A 21,525-nucleotide genomic window follows, 5' to 3' on the forward strand; every position below is an offset into this window, starting at 1 on the left:
ACAAAAGATTTTCATTGGACCCGATGCACTAGGTATGACACCTAGATCGGATATGAACTCCTTCATCTAGACTCCTTCATTTGCTTCTTCCGAAGCAGCTATGTACTCCGCTTCACATGTAGATCCCGCCACGACGCTTTGTTTAGAAGTGCACCAACTAACAGCTCCACCGTTCAATGTAAACACGTATCCTGTTTGCGATTTAGAATCGTCCGGATCAGTGTCAAAGCTTGCATCAACGTAACCATTTACGATGAGCTCTTTGTCACCTCTATAAACGAGAAACATATCCTTAGTCCTTTTCAGGTACTTCAGGATGTTCTTGACCGCTGTCCAGTGATCCACTCCTGGATTACTTTGGTACCTCCCTGCTAGACTTATAGCAAGGCACACATCAGGTCTGGTACATAGCATTGCATACATGATAGAGCCTATGGCTGAAGCATAGGGAACATCTTTCATTTTATATCTATCTTCTGCAATGGTCGGACATTGAGTCTTACTCAACTTCACACCTTGTAACACAGGCAAGAACCCTTTCTTTGCTTGATCCATTTTGAACTTCTTCAAAACTTTGTCAAGGTATGTGCTTTGTGAAAGTCCAATTAAGCGTCTTGATCTATCTCTATAGATCTTAATGCCCAATATGTAAGCAGCTTCACCGAGGTCTTTCATTGAAAAACTCTTATTCAAGTATCCCTTTATGCTATCCAGAAATTCTATATCATTTCCAATCAATAATATGTCATCCACATATAATATCAGAAATGCTACCGAGCTCCCACTCACTTTCTTGTAAATATAGGCTTCTCCAAAAGTCTGTATAAAACCAAATGCCTTGATCACATTATCAAAGCGTTTATTCCAACTCCGAGAGGCTTGCACCAGTCCATAAATGGATCGCTGGAGCTTGCACACTTTGTTAGCTCCCTTTTGATGCGGAGCATCCCAAGGTCATCCCCATGGACCTACCATCATCTCATCAAGTGCCTACCGGACCCATGACTCGATCACGTGCAAGAGCCCTTGAAACCGAGGTGACATCTCTCCTCTCACAATTCCACTTAGATGCACATGAAGCATGGCTACTACCTCATATGGATACTTTGTGCATACTCAGGTACAATGGAGAAGCTAAGGAGCAAGGACAAGAAGAAGAGGAAGATGGACGAGAAGACGGAGAAGAAGAAGGGCTGCAGGAAAAGTCCCAGCCACCGGACGACCGGCCGGGACCGGACGTCCGGCGCCTGAAGCGTCAGCCGAGCCCCAGCGAGCGGACATCCGGTCCAGACCGGACGACCGGTGCCCCCGCACCCGAGGCCAATGAGCGGACGTCCGGCCCCGACCGGACGACCGGCGCGACCGCACCCGAGCCAACATCAGCGGAAGCCCGGAGCCTCCGAACGTCCGACACCCCCATCACAGAACAGAACCAGCGGACGACCGGAGGACACCGGACGTCCGGCAGCTCCTGAGACACCGGACGACCGGTCCCCAGCGGACGTCCGGTACCTGTCTGCGCATAGTGTTCGGGCCCGAGGCCCATGTACCCCTTCACTTCACCCCCTTTTGCACTTAGACTATAAATAGACCCCCCATTCATCCTAGCTAGGGTTAGCGTTGGTTTAGCTCATACTTAGAGATAGAGCTTCGCTCATCCACATCGGATCTACTCCTCGTGAGAGACCGCAACCTCTTCGGAGAAGATCCACCTTGGATTCAAGATCCCTTTACGGGAAGATCCCCTTGTGGATTCAAGACCTCCTCACGGAGAAGAACCGGTTACCGTGTATCGTCCCTAGTTGTCCGTGGATTCGTGTATCGTCCTATGTACTCGAGGATCTAGCCCATGTGTGACTTATTCATGTCAGTTTAGTGTTTTCCTCTTGTGTTTTCCTTCCGTTCTTCCTCGTGTTCTTCGTGATTTCCCCAGGATCCGCTCCTTTCGTGAAAGATCGGGCGATTAGGGTCTCTACCCTACATCATCTTGGTATCTAGAGCAAGGTTGATCATGATTTCGGAGCCCCCTCTTCGTTTTTCTAGCTTGATTTTGTTGTTTTTCGTCCTGATCCGAAAATCCCCACAAAAATAGCCCCAAATTTTTTTCTTGTGTTTTGTGAGTTTTGATGATGTTTTGTTGGTTTTGATCCGTGAATTTGTTGTGTTGCAAGTGGATCCAGCCTTCCCCTACCATCCCCACCTCGAAATCCCTCCCAAATTCCCCATATTCCGCCCAAAACCGCCTCCTGGATCTGAAATTTCGCGTTGACCCCGACCACCGGACGACCGTCACTTTACCGGACGTCCGGCGACCCAGGAAGCACCGGACGTCCGACCTTACCGGACGACCAGCAACCGGACATCCGTCCATTTTTGGACGACCGCTACTTCCACCACATCATCCGCTACACCACCTCCAACTTCCGCAAACCGTTCCAATATCCCAACCCACACCACCACTTACCCGCTACCTACTCCGACAATTTTGCTCGCACTTGGTTTTGAGAATTTGAGTTGCGGTACCGTATCCTTTTGTGTTTCGGCTATCTAGGTACGGTTCGACATCGACATCACCATCGCTCATTTTCGCCATGGACGTGTCATCAACAACGACCACCTCGACTACGACTTGGTATTCGTGCCACCATTTTGACACCATACCGGAAGCAAGACCGGTAACTTCATCTTGATATTGGACATATCACTCTTGCCATTACATTGATAGCCATCATAGCCTTACTCCTTTTGCGTTGCTTACCCATCGAGACTAGCCTTTGAGTATTGCCGGCAACGAGACTTGTGCACTTTAGTGATCATACTTCCCATAGCATACATACATACATCATTGTTGCCTATATTGGTATCATCTCTTGTGTCACAAAGTTTTCATCGCATACTCACTTGCTATCTTGGTTCGTCAAGCATTGCAAGAGAAAAGAGCTCAAACATCAAAGATCCAACCAAGCTTTTAAGCAAAGAGCTTTTAAGCAAGAACCATAGCATCATACAACATTAAGATTGTCATACTCGATCATCTTGGATCATATCATAGCAACACCTTGCATACAACATATTTGGGATAGAAGTCGTTGCATTTTTGCTAAATAGGTTGTGCACAAGTTCTTGTATCCGCCTATCGTGCAATCGTGCTAGCGTCTCTCTAGTGTTGTGCAACAAGAGCATTTTTGTGGATTCCACATTTTGGCTCACCCTTGGTTGCACAACCCCACTTATCTTTTTGCGCGTGTGTTTCCGTGTACCGTATATGCTTGGTCTACTTGTTACATTGCATCTTGCGAATCTTCTCCAACATTATTGAATCTTGCTTACATTCACATTAAAAATTGTGCCACCATCCTAACCAAGCTCCACCATAAGCTTTTACTTGTGTAGGTGTGAGAAACCGACGAGAATTCATACCAATTGGGCTATTTCCTTGTCCTACATTGGAGTGATCATCGATTCACTTTCAACTTCAGTCAAGGTACATTTGGTATTCGTTCTTCTCTTTCTACCACTCACACTTGTCTTGGAATGATGGATAGGACAAGTACTTCTACCAACCCACTCTTCATGGAGCAAGACGACGACATGAACTCCTTCGTCACCAAGAGTCACCTCTTTGGTGCACAACGTGCTTTGCATCAAAAGCAACAAGCTATGAGTGAACACATCGACAACCTTGCCACCGACTTGCGACTTTCCGAGCAACGTACAAGGGACTACTTCGACCACAAGATCGACGATCACAAGCAAGAGAATGACGCAAGGATGGACGAGATTCGCGCTTTGTTGCTCAACCGCTCTTATTCCACTTCAAGAAGGAGCCGTTCAAGTCGCCATTCCGACTTTACCCTCTCCGGCTCAAGTACACCGACATCAAACAATCTTCGTCGAGCCGCGCGCACCGACCGTCAAGCAAACCTCAATCCACTTTGGGACAGCGACTCTCAAGAGCGCCGACGACGTCAAGCCGAAGAAGCCTTTGCGCTAGCTCGAGAACGACAACAACAACGCCAACATGAAGAGGAAGAATGCGCGCGTCTACACCAAAATGCACAAGATGCCGAGGCTCAACGTCAAGAACAACAACTCCGTGGCGCTCAAGCACTTGAGGCGCAACAAGCTCTACATGATGCGAGTCGAGCCGCTGCCGACCGAGGCTGTCAAGCCCGTGAAGAAGAGGAAGCACTTCGCGAAGAAATTCACGAACGGCGATTTCAAGCTCGCATGCATCGTCTAGTTCCTCCTCGAGCTCGACGCGCTCCTCCACAAGCTCGCCAAGACCATCAAGTTCATCAAGAGCATGAAAACAATGGGAATCCTCCGCGACAAGAGCAACACGAGGTTGACAACCCTCCGCGTCAAGAGCACCACGAGTTGGACAATCATCTACAACATGGGCGTCATCATCCCCGACCCCAACACAATGAAGAGCAACGCTACAACAAGCTCAAATTCACCATGCCCAAGTTCAACGGAAGCAACAATCCCAAAGAATACCTTTCATGGGCATTGAAAGTTGACAAGATCTTCCGTTTGCACAATTATGATGAAGAGAAGAAGATCGCGATGGCATCCCTTGAGTTCCAAGACTATGTCCTCGTTTGGTGGGAACAAATCATAGAGCGCCGCGAGGCAAGAGGCGAACCACCCATCACTACTTGGGCACAAATGAAGGATGTCATGAGAGCACGCTTCGTGCCTACCTACTACAACCGCGACCTCTTCAAGAAACTCCAACAACTCAAGCAAGGAACCAAGAGTGTTGAAGAATACTACAAGGAGATGGAGATTGCAATGATAAGAGCCAATGTGACAGAAGATGATGAACAAACTATGGCACGTTTCTTGAATGGACTCAATCATCCTATCAAGAAGATCGTCGACTTCCAACCATACTCAAATCTCATCGAGCTCGTGCACCAAGCTACCAAAGCGGAACACCAAGTGCAAGATGATTTCATGTATGCCAAGTTCTCATCCAAGTCCTACGGTTTCTCTAATAACCAAGCTTCAACGACTCCAACACCGACTACAAGACCGTCTACTTCCAACATCGACAAGTCGACTTCCAAGAAAGCTTCGTCAACTACAAGCCATCCTCCTACGAGCAACTTCAAGCCGAGAGCTTCATCATCATCTACCCCAACCGATGAGACCGTCAAGACGAGTTCCTTCAAGTGTTTCACTTGCGGAGGCCAAGGCCACAAGTCCTATGAGTGCACCAACAAGCGCACCATGATGTTCAACGACGATGGCACTTATGATTCCATGAGCGAAGGAGAAATGGAAGCCCTTGAGCAAGTCGCCATGCACCGCCAAGTGAACAATGAAGAAGAACAAGTCTTTTGTGATGAAGACTCAAGTCCCACACTTGTTGTCTCCAAAGTCTTGACTCTCCAACATCACCAAGAAGAAGACCAAAGATGCACCATATTCCACACCAAGGCCGGCATCAATGGACGATCCGTCAAGGTCATCATCGATGGAGGGAGTTGTCACAATCTTGCAAGTGAAGAACTTTGCTCCAAGCTCCAATTGCCCAAGACGAAGCATCCACATCCATACAAAGTGCAATGGCTTAGTGACTCCGGCACTATCCAAGTCGAGCACCGAGTACAAGTCTCCTTCAAAATCGGCGCCTACGAAGACACCTTGGAGTGCGACGTCATCCCAATGACCGCTTTCCATCTTCTTCTTGGACGGCCATGGCAATTCGATAGAGGAGTCGTCCACAATGGGCGTACAAACCACTATAGCTTCAAGATGCAAGGAAAGGAGTTTGTGTTACGACCTATGTCTCCAAGCCAAGTGATCGCCGATAAGCAAGCCACCCATCGTGGAGAGAATAGTGAAAGAGTGAGCCACCAAAAAGAGAGTGAGCACCACAAGCCCAAATTGAGTGCCTCCACGATGAGCGAAAACAAGAACCTAGTTCTATTTGCCACCAAACGTGAGATGAGAGAAGTGTGTGAGAACCCATCTAGTGTCCTACACTACGTCCTCGTGTGCAAGGACAATACACCACAAACTAACACTTCTCACACTCTTCCTCTAGTGTTGTCTTCTCTTTTGCAGGAATTTCAAGATGTTTTCCCCGATGAGCTACCTCCGGGACTACCTCCACTACGAGGCATTGAGCACCGCATCGACCTCATCCCCGGAGCACCGCTTCCGAACAAAGCTCCCTACCGCGTCAACCCCGAAGAAACCAAAGAAATCCAAAGGCAAGTAAAGCATCTCATAGACCATGGACATGTGTGTGAAAGTTTGAGCCCTTGTGCCGTCCCGGTCATTCTTGTGCCAAAACGTGACGGTAGTTTTCTCATGTGCTCCGATTGTAGACCTATCAATGCTATCACCGTTCGTTATAGGTATCACATTCCACGCCTAGATGATATGCTAGATGAGCTTAGTGGTGCCACTATATTTTCCAAAATTGATCTTAAGAGTGGTTACTATCAAATCCGCATACAAGAGGGTGATGAATGGAAACCCGCATTCAAAACCAAGTTTGGTTTGTATGAGTGGTTAGTCATGCCTATGGGTCTCTCGGAAGCACCGAGCACTTTTATGCGCCTTATGAATCATGTCTTTCGCCCTTACATTGGTATATTTGTTGTGGTTTACTTCGATGACATTCTTGTGTTTAGCAAATCTATCAAAGAGCATGTCACCCATGTCTGCACCATTTTGCAAACTCTTAGAAAAGAGCGTCTCTATGCTAATATGGAGAAATGCCTTTTTGGTGTTGATAAGCTCGTTTTCTTGGGTTTTGTGGTCTCTTCTAAGGGTGTTCATGTAGATGAGTCCAAGATCAATGCTATTAAGACTTGGCCGCAACCAACCAACTTGCATCAAGTGCGTAGTTTTCTTGGTCTTGCGGGTTTCTATCGTCGCTTTGTGAAGGATTTTAGCACCATTGCTTCACCTTTGCATGCTTTGAGAAAGAAGAATGCGCCTTTTGTTTGGGGACCATCCCAAGATATCGCATTCAATGAGCTTAAGAATTTGCTTACTCATGCTCCCGTGCTTGCTTTACCCAACTTCGATAGGCCTTTTGAGATTCATTGCGATGCTAGCGGTAATGGCATAGGAGGTGTGTTAACACAAGAGAAGCGCCCCATAGCTTACTTTAGTGAGAAACTTTCCGGAGCGCAACTCAAGTATCCCATCTATGACAAAGAGCTATATGCTTTAGTCCGCGTTTTACATGAATGGGAACATTACCTTCGTCCCCATGAGTTTATCATTCATACCGATCATGAGACTCTCAAGTATCTCAAGGGTCAAACTAAGTTGAACAAGCGTCATGCTAAATGGAGTGAATTCATTGAGTCTTTTCCCTATGTCATCAAGTACATCAAGGGTAAAGAAAACATCGTAGCGGATGCTCTTTCCCGCATATGCATGCTAGTCACGCAACTTGAGTTAGATGTCATTGGCTTCGAGCATATCAAAGAATTGTATGCGCATGATGAAACTTTTGCCACTCCTTATGCCAAGTGTTTGTCAAATACATCATGGGAACGATATTACATCAAAGACGGCTATCTTATGAGAGCTAACAAACTTTGCATCCCCAAGTCATCCCTTCGTTTGTTGCTTTTGCAGGAATCACATGGAGGAGGCTTAATGGGACATTTCGGACGTGACAAGACGTTCGCCACGCTCTCGAAGAGCTACTTTTGGCCAAAGATGTTTCGGGACGTCAATCGCTTCACCAACCGATGTTCGACATGCTGCAAAGCTAAGTCCAAAGCTCAATCTCATGGCCTCTATATGCCGCTACCGATTCCATACGAACCATGGGAAGACATTAGCATGGACTTTGTACTTGGTTTGCCTAGAACTCGCAATGGGAAAGATTCCATATTTGTCGTTGTGGACCGTTTCTCAAAAATGGCACATTTTATTCCTTGTCACAAGATAGACGATGCTTCACATGTTGCTAATCTCTTTTGTAGGGAAATATTGCGTCTCCATGGTGTGCCAAAGACAATTGTCTCAGACCGCGACGTCAAGTTCCTTAGCTACTTTTGGAAGACCGTATGCGCCAAGCTCGGAATCAAGCTACTCTTCTCCACGGCGTACCATCCTCAAACCGACGGCCAAACGGAGGTGACAAACCGCACACTCTCCGCTCTACTTCGAGTACTCATCAAGAAGAACATCAAGGAGTGGGAGGAGTGCCTACCTATCGCCGAGTTCGCCTACAACCGAGCAAGACACTCAACAACCGGCAAGTCGCCTTTTGAGGTCGTTTATGGATTCAACCCATTGTCACCATTGGACATTCTTCCTCTACCACTCCAAGATCGCATCAATTTGGACGCAAGTGCGCGTGTGACACATCTCAAGAAGATGCATGAAGATACAAGAAACACCATCGAGTGCCAAGTTCAACGCCTTGCGACCAAGCTCAACTTCAACAAGCAACCTATGGTCTTCAACATTGGTGATCGAGTGTGGCTACACCTTCGCAAGGACCGCTTCCCACAAGAACGCAAATCCAAGCTCCCACCATGAGCGGATGGACCCTTCAAGGTGCTTGCACGCTACAACGACAACGCTTACAAGATCGACCTCCCGCACGACAAGTACAACGTGAGCGACATCTTGAACGTCAAAGATCTCTCTCCCTTCCATGGTGATGAAGATTTTGATCCATGGACGGATCTTCCCCAAGGGAGGGGAGATGATGTGGAGCATCCCAAGGTCATCCCCATGGACCTACCATCGTCTCATCAAGTGCCTACCGGACCCATGACTCGATCACGTGCAAGAGCCCTTGAAACCGAGGTGACATCTCTCCTCTCACAATTCCACTTCGATGCACATGAAGCATGGCTACTACCTCATATGGATACTTTGTGCATACTCAGGTACAATGGAGAAGCTAAGGAGCAAGGACAAGAAGAAGAGGAAGATGGACGAGAAGACGGAGAAGAAGAAGGGCTGCAGGAAAAGTCCTAGCCACCGGACGACCGGCCGGGACCGGATGTCCGGCGCCTGAAGCGTCAGCCAAGCCCCAGCGAGCGGACGTCCGGTCCAGACCGGACGACCGGTGCCCCTGCACCCGAGGCCAATGAGCGGACATCCGGCCCCAACCAGACGACCGGCGCGACCGCACCCGAGCCAACATCAGCGGAAGCTCGGAGCCTGCGGACGTCCGGCACCCCCATCATAGAACAGAACCAGCAGACGACCGGAGGACACCGTACGTCCGGCAGCTCCTGAGACACCGGACGACCGGTCCCCAGCGGACGTCCGGTACCTGTCTGCGCATAGTGTTCGGCCTCGAGGCCCATGTACCCCTTCACTTCGCCCCCTTTTGCACTTAGACTATAAATAGACCCCCCATCCATCCTAGCTAGGGCTAGCATTGGTTTAGCTCATACTTAGAGATAGAGCTTCGCTCATCCACATCGGATCTACTCCTCGTGAGAGACTGTGGCCTCTTCGGAGAAGATCCACCTTGGATTCAAGACCCCTTTACGGGAAGATCCCCTTGTGGATTCAAGACCTCCTCACGGAGAAGAACCGGTTACCGTGTATCATCCCTAGTTGTCCGTGGATTCGTGTATCGTCCTATGTACTCGAGGATCTAGCCCATGTGTGACTTATTCATGTCGGTTTAGTGTTTTCCTCTTGTTTTTTCCTTCCATTCTTCCTCGTGTTCTTCGTGATTTCCCCGGGATCCGCTCCTTTCGTGAAAGATCGGGCGATTAGGGTCTCTACCCTACATCACCTTTGGATCGACAAAACCTTCCGGTTGTATCATATACAACTCTTCTTCCAGAAATCCATTCAGGAATGCAATTTTGACATCCATCTGCCAAATTTCATAATCATAAAATGCGGCAATCACTAACATGATTCGGATAGACTTAAGCATCGCTACGGGTGAGAAGGTCTCATCGTAGTCAATCCCTTGAACTTGTCGAAACCCTTTCGCAACAAGTCGAGCTTTGTAGACAGTAACATTACCGTCAGCGTCAGTCTTCTTCTTGAAGATCCATTTATTCTCAATTGCTTGCCGATCATTGGGCAAGTCAACCAAAGTCCATACTTTGTTCTCATACATGGATCCCATCTTAGATTTCATGGCTTCAAGCCATTTTGCGGAATCTGGGCTCACCATCGCTTCTTCATAGTTCGTAGGTTCATCATGATCTAGTAGCATGACTTCCAGAACAGGATTACCGTACCACTCTGGCACGGATCTTACTCTGGTTGATCTATGAGGTTTAGTAATAACTTGATCTGAAGTTTCATGATCATCATCATTAACTTCCTCACTAATTGGTATAGTCGTCACAGGAACCGGTTTCTGTGATGAGCTACTTTCCAATAAGGGAGCAGGTACAGTTACCTCATCAAGTTCCACTTTCCTCCCACTCACTTCTTTCGAGAGAAACTCCTTCTCTAGAAAGGATCCATTCTTAGCAAAGAATGTCTTGCCTTCGGATCTGTGATAGAAGGTGTACCCAACAGTCTCCTTTGGGTATCCTATGAAGACACATTTCTCCGATTTAGGTTCGAGCTTATCAGGTTGAAGCTTTTTCACATAAGCATCGCAGCCCCAAACTTTAAGAAATGACAACTTTGGTTTCTTGCCAAACCACAGTTCATAAGGCGTCGTCTCAACGGATTTCAATGGTGCCCTATTTAACGTGAATGCGGCCATCTCTAAAGCATAACCCAAAACGATAGCGGTAAATCAGTAAGAGACATCATAGATCGCACCATATCTAGTAAAGTACGATTACGACGTTCGGACACACCATTATGCTGTGGTGTTCCGGGTGGCGTGAGTTGCGAAACTATTCCGCTTTGTTTCAAATGTAGACCAAACTCGTAACTCAAATATTCTCCTCCACGATCAGATCGTAGAAACTTTATTTTTTTTGTTACGATGATTTTCAACTTCACTCTGAAATTCTTTGAACTTTTCAAATGTTTCAGACTTATGTTTCATCAAGTAGATATACCCATATCTGCTTAAATCATCTATGAAGGTGAGAAAATAACGATATCCGCCACGAGCCTCAACATTCATCGGACCACATACATCTGTATGTATGATTTCCAACAAATCTGTTGCTCTCTCCATAGTACCGGAGAACAGTGTTTTAGTCATCTTGCCCATGAGGCATGGTTCGCAAGTACCAAGTGATTCATAATCAAGTGGTTCCAAAAGTCCATCAGTATGGAGTTTCTTCATGCGCTTTACACCGATATGACCTAAACGGCAGTGCCACAAATAAGTTGCACTATCATTATCAACTCTGCATCTTCTGGCTTCAACATTATGAATATGTGTATCACTACTATCGAGATTCATAAAAAATAGACCACTCTTCAAGGGTGCATGACCATAAAAGATATTACTCATATAAATAGAACAACCATTATTCTCTAATTTGAATGAATAACCGTCTCGCATCAAACAAGATCCAGATATAATGTTCATGCTCAACGCTGGCACCAAATAACAATTATTTAGGTCTAAAACTAATCCCGAAGGTAGATGTAGAGGTAGCGTGCCGACCGCGATCACATCGACTTTGGAACCATTTCCCACGCGCATCGTCACCTCGTCCTTGGCCAGTGTTCGCTTAATCCGTAGTCCCTGTTTCGAGTTGCAAATATTAGCAACGGAACCAGTATCAAATACCCAGGTGCTACTTCGAGCTCTAGTAAGGTACACATCAATAACATGTATATCACATATACCTTTGTTCACCTTGCCATCCTTCTTATCCGCCAAATACTTGGGGCAGTTCCGCTTCCAGTGACCAGTCTGCTTGCAGTAGAAGCACTCAGTTTCAGGCTTAGGTCCAGACTTGGGTTTCTTCTCCTGAGCAGCAACTTGTTTGCTTTTCTTCTTGAAGTTCCCCTTCTTCTTCCCTTTGCCCTTTTTCTTGAAACTGGCGGTCTTATTGACCATCACACTTGATGCTCCTTCTTGATTTCTACCTCTGCAGCCTTTAGCATTGCGAAGAGCTCGGGAATCGTCTTATCCATCCCTTGCATGTTATAGTTCATCACGAAGCTCTTGTAGCTTGGTGGCAGTGATTGAAGAACTTTGTCAATGACACTATCAACAGGAAGATTAACTCCCAGTTGAGTCAAGTGATTATGATACCCAGACATTTTGAGTATATGTTCACTGACAGAACTATTCTCCTCCATCTTGCAGCTATAGAACTTATTGGAGACTTCATATCTCTCAATCCGGGCATTTGCTTGAAATATTAACTTCAACTCCTGGAACATCTCATATGCTCCATGACGTTCAAAACGTCGTTGAAGTCCCGATTCTAAGCCGTAAAGCATGGCACACTGAACTATTGAGTAGTCATCAGCTTTGCTCTGCCAGATGTTCATAACATCTGGTGTTGCTCCTGCAGCAGGCCTGGCACCCAGCGGTGCTTCCAGGACGTTATTCTTCTGTGCAGCAATGAGGATAATCCTCAAGTTACGGACCCAGTTCGTGTAATTGCTACCATCATCTTTCAACTTTGCTTTCTCAAGGAACGCATTAAAATTCAACGGAACAACAGCACGGGCCATCTATCTACAATCAAACATAGACAAGCAAGATACTATCAGGTACTAAGTTCATGATAAATTTAAGTTCAATTAATCATATTACTTAAGAACTCCCACTTAGAAAGACATCCCTCTAATCTTCTACGTGATCACGTGATCCAAATCAACTAAACCATAACCGATCATCACGTGAAATGGAGTAGCTTTCAATGGTGAACATCAATATGTTGATCATATCTACTATATGATTCACGCTCGACCTTTCGGTCTTAGTGTTCCGAGGCCATATCTGCATATGCTAGGCTCGTCAAGTTTAACCTGAGTATTCTGCATGTGCAAAAACTAGCGTGCACCCGTTGTAGATGGACATAGAGCTTATCACACCCGATCATCACGTGGTGTCTGGGCACGACGAACTTTGGCAACGGTGCATACTCAGGGAGAACACTTTTATCTTGAAATTTAGTGAGAGATCATCTTATAATGCTACCGTCAATCAAAGCAAGATAAGATGCATAAAATATAAACATCACATGCAATCAATATAAGTGATATGATATGGCCATCATCATCTTGTGCTTGTGATCTCCATCTCCGGAGCACCTTCATGATCACCATCGTCACCGGCGCGACACCTTGTTCTCCATCGTAGCATCGTTGTCGTCTCGCCAATCTTATGCTTCCATGACTATCGCTACCGCTTATTGATAAAGTAAAGCATTACAGGGCGATTGCATTGCATACAATAAAGCGACAACCATATGGCTCCTGCCAGTTCCCGATAACTCGGTTACAAAACATGATCATCTCATACAATAAAATTTAGCATCATGTCTTGACCATATCACATCACAACACGCCCTGCAAAAACAAGTTAGATGTTCTCTACTTTGTTGTTGCAAGTTTTACGTGGCTGCTACGGGCTTAGCAAGAACCGTTCTTACCTACGCATCAAAACCACAACGATAGTTTGTCAAGTTGATGTTGTTTTAACCTTCACAAGGACCGGGCGTAGCCACACTTGGTTCAACTAAAGTTGGAGAAACTGACACCCGCCAGCCACCTGTGTGCAAAGCACGTCGGTAGAACCAGTCTCGCGTAAGCGTACGTGTAATGTCGGTCCGGGCCGCTTCATCCAACAATATCGCCGAACCAAAGTATGACATGATGGTAAGCAGTAAGACTTATATCGCCCACAACTCACTTGTGCTCTACTCGTGCATATAACATCAACGCATAAAATCAGGCTCTGATACCACTATTGGGGAACGTAGTAATTTCAAAAAAAATCCTACACACACGCAAGATCATGGTGATGCATCGCAACGAGAGGGGAGAGTGTTGTGTACGTACCCTCAAGACCGAAAGCGGAAGCTTTAGCACAACGCAGTTGATGTAGTCGTATGTCTTCACGATCCGACTGATCCAAGTACCGAACGCACGGCACCTCCGAGTTCAGCACACGTTCAGCTCGATGACGTCCTGCGAACTCCAATCTAGTAGAGCTTCACCGAAGAGTTCCGTCAGCACGACGGCGTGGTGACGATGATGATGTTCTACCGTCGCAGGGCTTCGCCTAAGCATCGCTACGATATGTTCGAGGTGGATTATGGTGGAAGGGGGCACCGCACACGGCTAAGAGATCAAGAGATCAATTGTTGTGTCTATGGGGTGCCCCCTTGGCCACGTATATAAAGGAGTGGAGGAGGAGGGGGCCGGCCAAGAGGAGGAGGCGCACCCAAGGGGGGCAATCCTACTCCAAGTAGGTTTTGCCCCCCTTTCCTATTCCAACTAGGAGAAGGGGGAAGGAGGAGGTGGAGAGAAGGAAGGAGAAGGGGGGCCGCGCCCCCTTCCCTTTCCCAATTCGGATTGGGGCAAGGGGGGCTGCGCGCCACCTCCTGCTGCCTCTCCTCTTCCACTACTTTGGGCCCATGAGGCCCAATAACTCCCCGGGGGGGTTCCGGTAACCCCCCGGTACTCCGGTATATATCCGATAACTCCCGGAACCATTCCGGTGTCCGAATATAGTCGTCCAATATATCAATCTTCATGTCTCGACCATTTCGAGAATCCTCGTCATGTCCGTGATCACATCCCGGACTCCGAACAACCTTCGGTACATCAAAACTCATAAACTCATAATATAACCGACATCGAAACATTAAGCGTGCGGACCCTACGGGTTCGAGAACTATGTAGACATGACCGAGACATGTCTCCGGTCAATAACCAATAGCGGAACCTGGATGCTCATATTGTCTCCCACATATTCTACGAAGATCTTTATCGGTCAGACCGCATAACAACATACGCTGTTCCCTTTGTCATCGGTATGTTAATTGCCCGAGATTCGATCGTCGGTATCTCAATAACTAGTTCAATCTCGTTACCGGCAAGTCTCTTTACTTGTTCCATAATACATCATTCCGCAACTAACTCATTTAGTTGCAATGCTTGCAAGGCTTAAGTGATGTGCATTACCGAGAGGGCCCAGAGATACCTCTCCGACAATCGGAGTGACAAATCCTAATCTCGAAGTACGCCAACCCAACAAGTACCTTTGGAGACACCTGTAGAGCACCTTTGTAATCACCCAGTTACGTTGTGACGTTTGGTAGCACACAAAGTGTTCCTCCGGTAAATGGGAGTTGCATAATCTCATAGTCATAGGAACATGTATAAGTTATGAAGATAGCAATAGCAACAAACTAAACGATCAAGTGCTAAGCTAACGGAATGGGTCAAGTCAATCATATCATTCTCCTAATGATGTGATCCCGTTAATCAAATGACAACTCATGTCTATGGTTAGGAAACATAACCATCTTCGATCAACGAGCTAGTCAAGTAGAGGCATACTAGTGACACTCTGTTTGTCTATGTATTCACACATGTATTATGTTTCCGGTTAATACAATTCTAACATGAATAATAAATATCTATCATGATATAAGGAAATAAATAATAACTTTATGATTGCCTCTAGGGCATATTTCCTTCACTACGATCCTGGATTCAGCGGCTATGGGATCGCTTAGCTTCAGGCCAGGGAGAGATCCCTGCTCGGCTCGCCGGTGCTAGCAGCGATGGTGCCCGCGGGTGTCGTTTTCCTCCATGGAGGAGCTGCCAAGGCCTTCTTCAGCTGTGCCCCTCTTCGAGCTAGGGGAAACCCTAGGTCCTTGTCTCTCGGACCGGATAGTGATCGAGCCTCGGCGTCGTTCTCCTTCTTGAAGGCACTATCTTGCTCGCTCGAGGTGTCTCCGGTTTTGGCTCGGACGATGTTGTAGTTCTCGTTGGTTTGGCAGCGCCGCTCTTGGCTCGGGTCTGGTAGGTTTAGCTACGATGTATCTTCTGTTTGGGCCGAGCATCCTTTGTCTCTCTGATCCGGGCACCATTTTTACGCATGTCTGCATTCGTGTCATGTGTTGTACCCCTGTACTGATTATTTTTCTATCAATGGAATGATATGCAAGCTTTGTGTAGTTTAGAAAAGAGAACACTTAGGGCGTGTTTGGTTGTCATCTACCAATTTGCCCGCATTGCATGCTTGTACTCACGGGCGGAGCTAGAAATTTTGTGAAGCCTGGGCAAAGTTTGAGCCTAACTGTATAATCTGAAATTCAAATCTGGTGGTTGAACCAACTTTTTTTCTTGATAGCGCCTTTTTCAGGTAGGGACCAAAAGAACTGGTTTTTGAACTCAAAACTTTTGCCTTTTTTGGCCCGAAAATACTTAAACAAATTTTGAATTCAAATTCATTTATCAGCAAAATATATAGTATTTTACCTTATCCAAATCTCCTTGTGTTCTAGCAGTCAACATTTTTTTGAAGCCTGAACCGTAGAACAATAGTTCTACGGTATTATATTAAATAAAACAGTATGTACAAGCAACAAAAAAAGAGGAAATAAAAGCTAGCCAATACCAAGTCTGGGCAACATATAAGAAATTAGAGGTTTGCTTCAATCCAGTCTCTAATCTTACTGCTTTACTAGGTTTAGCTCTATAAACTGCCGCCATGAGAGTGTCTTTCAAGTAGAATTCCCAGGTCCTCAGGTGTGGTGCGGCATTCCTAAAATTTTGTCATTTCGGACTAGCCAAATGCTCCAACAGCTTGCCAAAATGATATCAAGAGCTATAGCACAAGGAAATGCTTCCATTCTGATGCAAATCTCATCCAAACTGGAGATGCCCCGGGGCCGGTGCGGAAGAACCTTATTCCAACAAGACCAAGCAAAACCGCAATCCCAAAAAATATGTAGTGACGTCTCTTTCGTATGTTCATCACAAAGGGCATAGTTATAGTCTTCCAGGTACATGGATCTCCTTTTCCAAAGATTCCTTGAGTTAACTCTGTCATATAGTAACAACCAAAAGAAGAATTTGTGCCTCGGTTGGGCAGCTGATTTCCACAGGGCTTTGAACACTTGATGGCAACTGCTGGGACCTATCAAGCTTTTGTACATCTTAGTGACTGAAAAACCTTGATTTGTCCCAAGGGAGCTCCACTTATCTCTGCCTTGAAATTGACTTCTATCTAGAAGTTGATTCTGAATCTGCAGGAGCTATTGGTATGCTTGTGCTGACAGAGGTAATTGAAAGATCTCTTCAAGGTTTGATAGGTCCAGGATTTGAAGCAACGACATGTCTATGTTTATTCAGTAGGATGCCAGCTGGGAGTGGCTGCATTGCAATTCTGGACCTGCCCATTTATCTTTCCAAAAAGCAATGGTACTCCCAGAGCCAGCCTCACATAAAGAGTGCTCTTTATAAATAGGAAGCAGTTTGAGGATATCTCTCCACCAGAAGGACCCCACTGCTCTGCCATCAGGAAGTTGCTGAGTGTAATAAGATTCCCAAATTATCTTTACCCAAGGTATGTCCTCTCTGTTCATGAATTTATGTAAATACTTCAGCAGTAGGGCATGATTATGAGTTTCAATATTAAGGACACCCAGACCCCCATGTGATTTGGGAAGACATGCTTTGTCCCAGGCAATCATGGCCATACCTCTCTCCTGTGACCCAAATTTCCTCCAAAGGCAGTGTTTTAAGTAGGAGTTGATCTGATGGATTACTGACTTTGGTATCATGAGAGTGGACATGAAGAAGGTAGGCATACTGGAGAAGACAGATTTGACCAATGTGAGCTTATCTCCAGTAGATAGTAAGGTGCTACAACCTGATAGTCTGGAGGCAATTCTTGAGCAGAGGGGAGTAATCCTCAACTCTGGGTTTAGTCAAGCCCAATGGAAAACCCAAATAAGGCAGAGGGAAATTACCAATTTGACAACCCAAAAGATGGGAGAGCTCTTGCATCTTGAGGACAGGGGTGTTGATTGAGATCAGAGTGGATTTATCATAGTTGACCTTTAAACCACTGTAAGCAGCATAGTGGAGCAAAAGGTTCTTCACATGTTGTAACTGAACAGGTGAGGCAGGTAGCACCAGAAGAGTATCATCTGCATATTGTATCACACGGAAGGTGGCGCATGATTGGTGTTGTAGAGGAGCTTGAATAATCTGATGTGCTAAGGCTTCATTCAGCATGGATTGCAATAAGTCTGCAGCTAGCACAAAAATAAGAGGGGATAGAGGATCTCGTTGTCTGACACCTTGCTTACAAAGGAATTGCTTGCCTGGCACCCCATTAAGCAGCACTGAAGAGTAACCAGTGGAATAGATTTGCCTGATCCAGTTGATCCACTTGCTGCCAAAACCTCTTGCTGACAGAATATCAAATATGGTGTTGTGATTCAAGAGGTCAAAAGCCTTTTCAAAATCTAACTTTAAGAGCACAATCTCCTGTTTAGACTGATGACATTGATGAATGTATTCATATGCCCAGGCAAGGCAATCTTGAATGCATCTGTTATTAAGGAATCCATATTGATTTTCATGAACCATGTTCAACATTAACTTCTGCAGTCTGTTTGCCAATAACTTGGTGATGATCTTTAAAGTGCAGTTAAGCAAGGAGATAGGTCGAAAGTCCCCAGGGGTGATGGCAGATTCTTTTTTAGGGATCAAAGTGATAAAGGAGTAGTTAATACTCTAAATGTCTGCCTTCCCTTGAAATAAATCAAATATAAGTCTGTAGAAATCAGGAGCAAGGATGTCCCAACAGTGTTGCAGGAAAGCAGCATTGAAGCCATCAGGGCCTAGAGATTTATCAGCAGGTAACTTTTTAACCACATCATCAATTTCTGCAGTAGTAAATGGAGATTCTAGGTCCTGCATGTTTGAAGTTTGTGGAACCAGATGATGAAGCTGAAGTGGGTTGACTGCCTCAGAAGAAATGCCCAATCTGTTTTTGAATGCTCTATAAAGAACATTAGCCTTAGCCTGGTGCTCCTGCACTTCTGCACCAGATTCATCCAGGAGTACTGCAATGAAGTTATTTTTATGCTTGATAGTTGCTTTGGCTTGAAAAAACTTGGAGTTTGCTTCACCAAATTGAATGTTTCTAATAGTTGCCCTCTGCTTCCAATAAATTTTCTGGAAGTGCAAAGTTTGCTCAAGGTGTGCTTTAAGAATGTCTCTTCCCCATTTTTCTTCAGCCGACAGGTCTCTGAATTCCTCTAAATGATCAAAGAACAAAATGACCGCATTAGAATTGTTGATGGTTGTTTTTAGGTCAGATAGACCCCTAGACCAATTTTGAGCCCTTTCCTTAATCTTTTAAATTTGGCAGCTATAATCTTTGCACTATCAGTCTCTTGGACAGGTAGTTCCCAAATGTCTTTAACCACATTTTTGAAATCAGCATGTTCCAACTAGTAGTTTTCAAATCTAAAAATCTTGGATTTGGGGATAGAAGTTCCAATCTTTATGACACAGGGTGTATGATCTGATGTGGTTTTGGCCAGAGCAGTAGCCATTGTGTCAGGGTAAGTAAGAGCCTAAGTTTCAGAAGTGAAAAACCAGTCAATTTTCTCCAAGAGTGGGGCATCTTGCTCCAGGTGAACTCTCTACCTTTAAGTGGGATCTCAACCAATGCTAGCTTACTAATTGCATCATTAAACTGCATCATATCTTGAAAATTTCCACCCCATTTGTTCTTGTTAGATGGATACCTCATATAATTGAAATCTCCTATGACCAGCCAGCCCATATCATCAGCTATCTGAAAATCTTGAAACCAATTGAGAAACTCCACTCGTTTATCTGATTGACAAGGGCCATAAATATTGGTAAGAGCCCATTTGTTCCCATTAAGTTTAGAAGTAAACTCAATGGTTAAGGAGAAATCATTTCTGTGGATAGTCTGTCCTGTGAATAACTGGTCGTTCCAAATTGTGATGAGACCTCCAGAAGCACCTACTGACGGCAGAAAGTCAAATTTGCATAGTTTTCTCGGGCAGAATTGCTTGATGTAAGAGCTATCGAAAGATTCCCTTTTAGTTTCTTGCAAAGTGAGAACCGAGCAGTCAGATTCAGAGATTTTATTTGCAATCGCCTACCATTTCTTATCATCATTAATGCCTCTAATATTCCAATTTAAAACACTCTAGTTTTGGTTCATTTAGGGAGGAAGTGAAATAGAAACAACACAGGACTTTACTGCTGAAACTCAGGCACAGATGAAAAGCAGTACACAGTTCATAACTAGCAAGTGTCTTACAACTGTTCAACATCATGTTCACAGATAGCAAAATACTCCTCTTGCAATACAAAAAGGATTCATAATCCATGGAAAACAGGAACATTAAAGGGATCCATGACTAGCAGCCTCAGCTCTTGGAGCTGCTCTTCTCTTTATTCTCCTTCAGGCTGTGCTTCGAGACAGCAGCTTGTTTCCCTGTCTTCAGTTTCTTAGCACCCTCAGTTTGAGGTGCGCTCTGCCCTTCAGAGATATTGGCCTTGCAAAAGGAAGAAACCAGGTTTTTAACCACTTTGGTAGACACTGGAGGTGGTTCAGCATGGCAAGGTAAACAATTTTTTGTCCATACAAGTTTTCTTTCTAAAACCTTGGTGTAATTCCAAAAATCTATGACTTCTCCTTACCTCTGTTTCAACTAGAGGCCGCTTATCCTTCCTCTTCTTGACAATGTGCACAGCAGAGGTGGAGGAGGCCGAAGTGCCCACCATAGATGTAACACTAGTTGGAGTAGCAATCTTGCTCTGAGCATCTTCATTCTGCAGGAGACATGAGGGAGCTATGAATGAAACTGGTAGTTCTGGTATCGCAAAAGGTTTGTGAGTCTTGGAATCAGAGGCTTGCACAATATATCCCCAGACTTTAGACTTTACAAATTGCTTTGCCCACTCAAACTTTTCTGGTGAAAGTAAAAGAATAGACAAGAAATTCACCCATTCAATAGGCACTTGAATTACCTCTTTGTTGTCTGCCTTAGGAGAAAAATTCTCCTTCCAAATCTTTGCACCCTCTTCTCCTAAAAGTTGCTCATCTGTAGGTATGGTGGAGACCACACCTTTCTCTGCAATCACTGGATCTATGTCTGGAGTATGAATCAGAGTCATACCAACTTGAATGTCCGTGCAATTGTCCTTATAAAGAGGTTCAGGGAAACCAGGGGGTGCAGAGGTGTCAGAAATCTCACCTCCAGGAGAAATACCAAGTTGTGATGCTTCTGCATGTGACTCAGATAAATGAAATGCTTCTAGATGAGGTGCATACTGCTCTGCAGTTTGATGATCAGTATTGTGCCCTTGAGAATTATTCTGAACATGGTGCTCTGCCAATTCCAACTGAATGGGATCTATGAACTCTGCTGGGCTGTCAACTTGATAGCTAGCCAAGATTGCTTCCAGATTATGATCCAGAGTAGGAGGTGGCATGGCCCTTGGTGCAATCTGTGGTTGAGGCAGTTCAGGCTCCTGCACCCGGGGGAAGCACAACTGATAGTCCCTCTTGCATATTCAGATCAGGTAGCACCTGAATCTGTTGCATTGGCCCATTGGCCGATTCTGCAGATGGAGCTGAATGGTGAGAGGCTGCCA

The sequence above is a fragment of the Triticum aestivum genome, chromosome 5A (genome assembly GCF_018294505.1).
Source record: "Triticum aestivum cultivar Chinese Spring chromosome 5A, IWGSC CS RefSeq v2.1, whole genome shotgun sequence".
Classification (NCBI taxonomy): Eukaryota; Viridiplantae; Streptophyta; class Magnoliopsida; order Poales; family Poaceae; genus Triticum; species Triticum aestivum.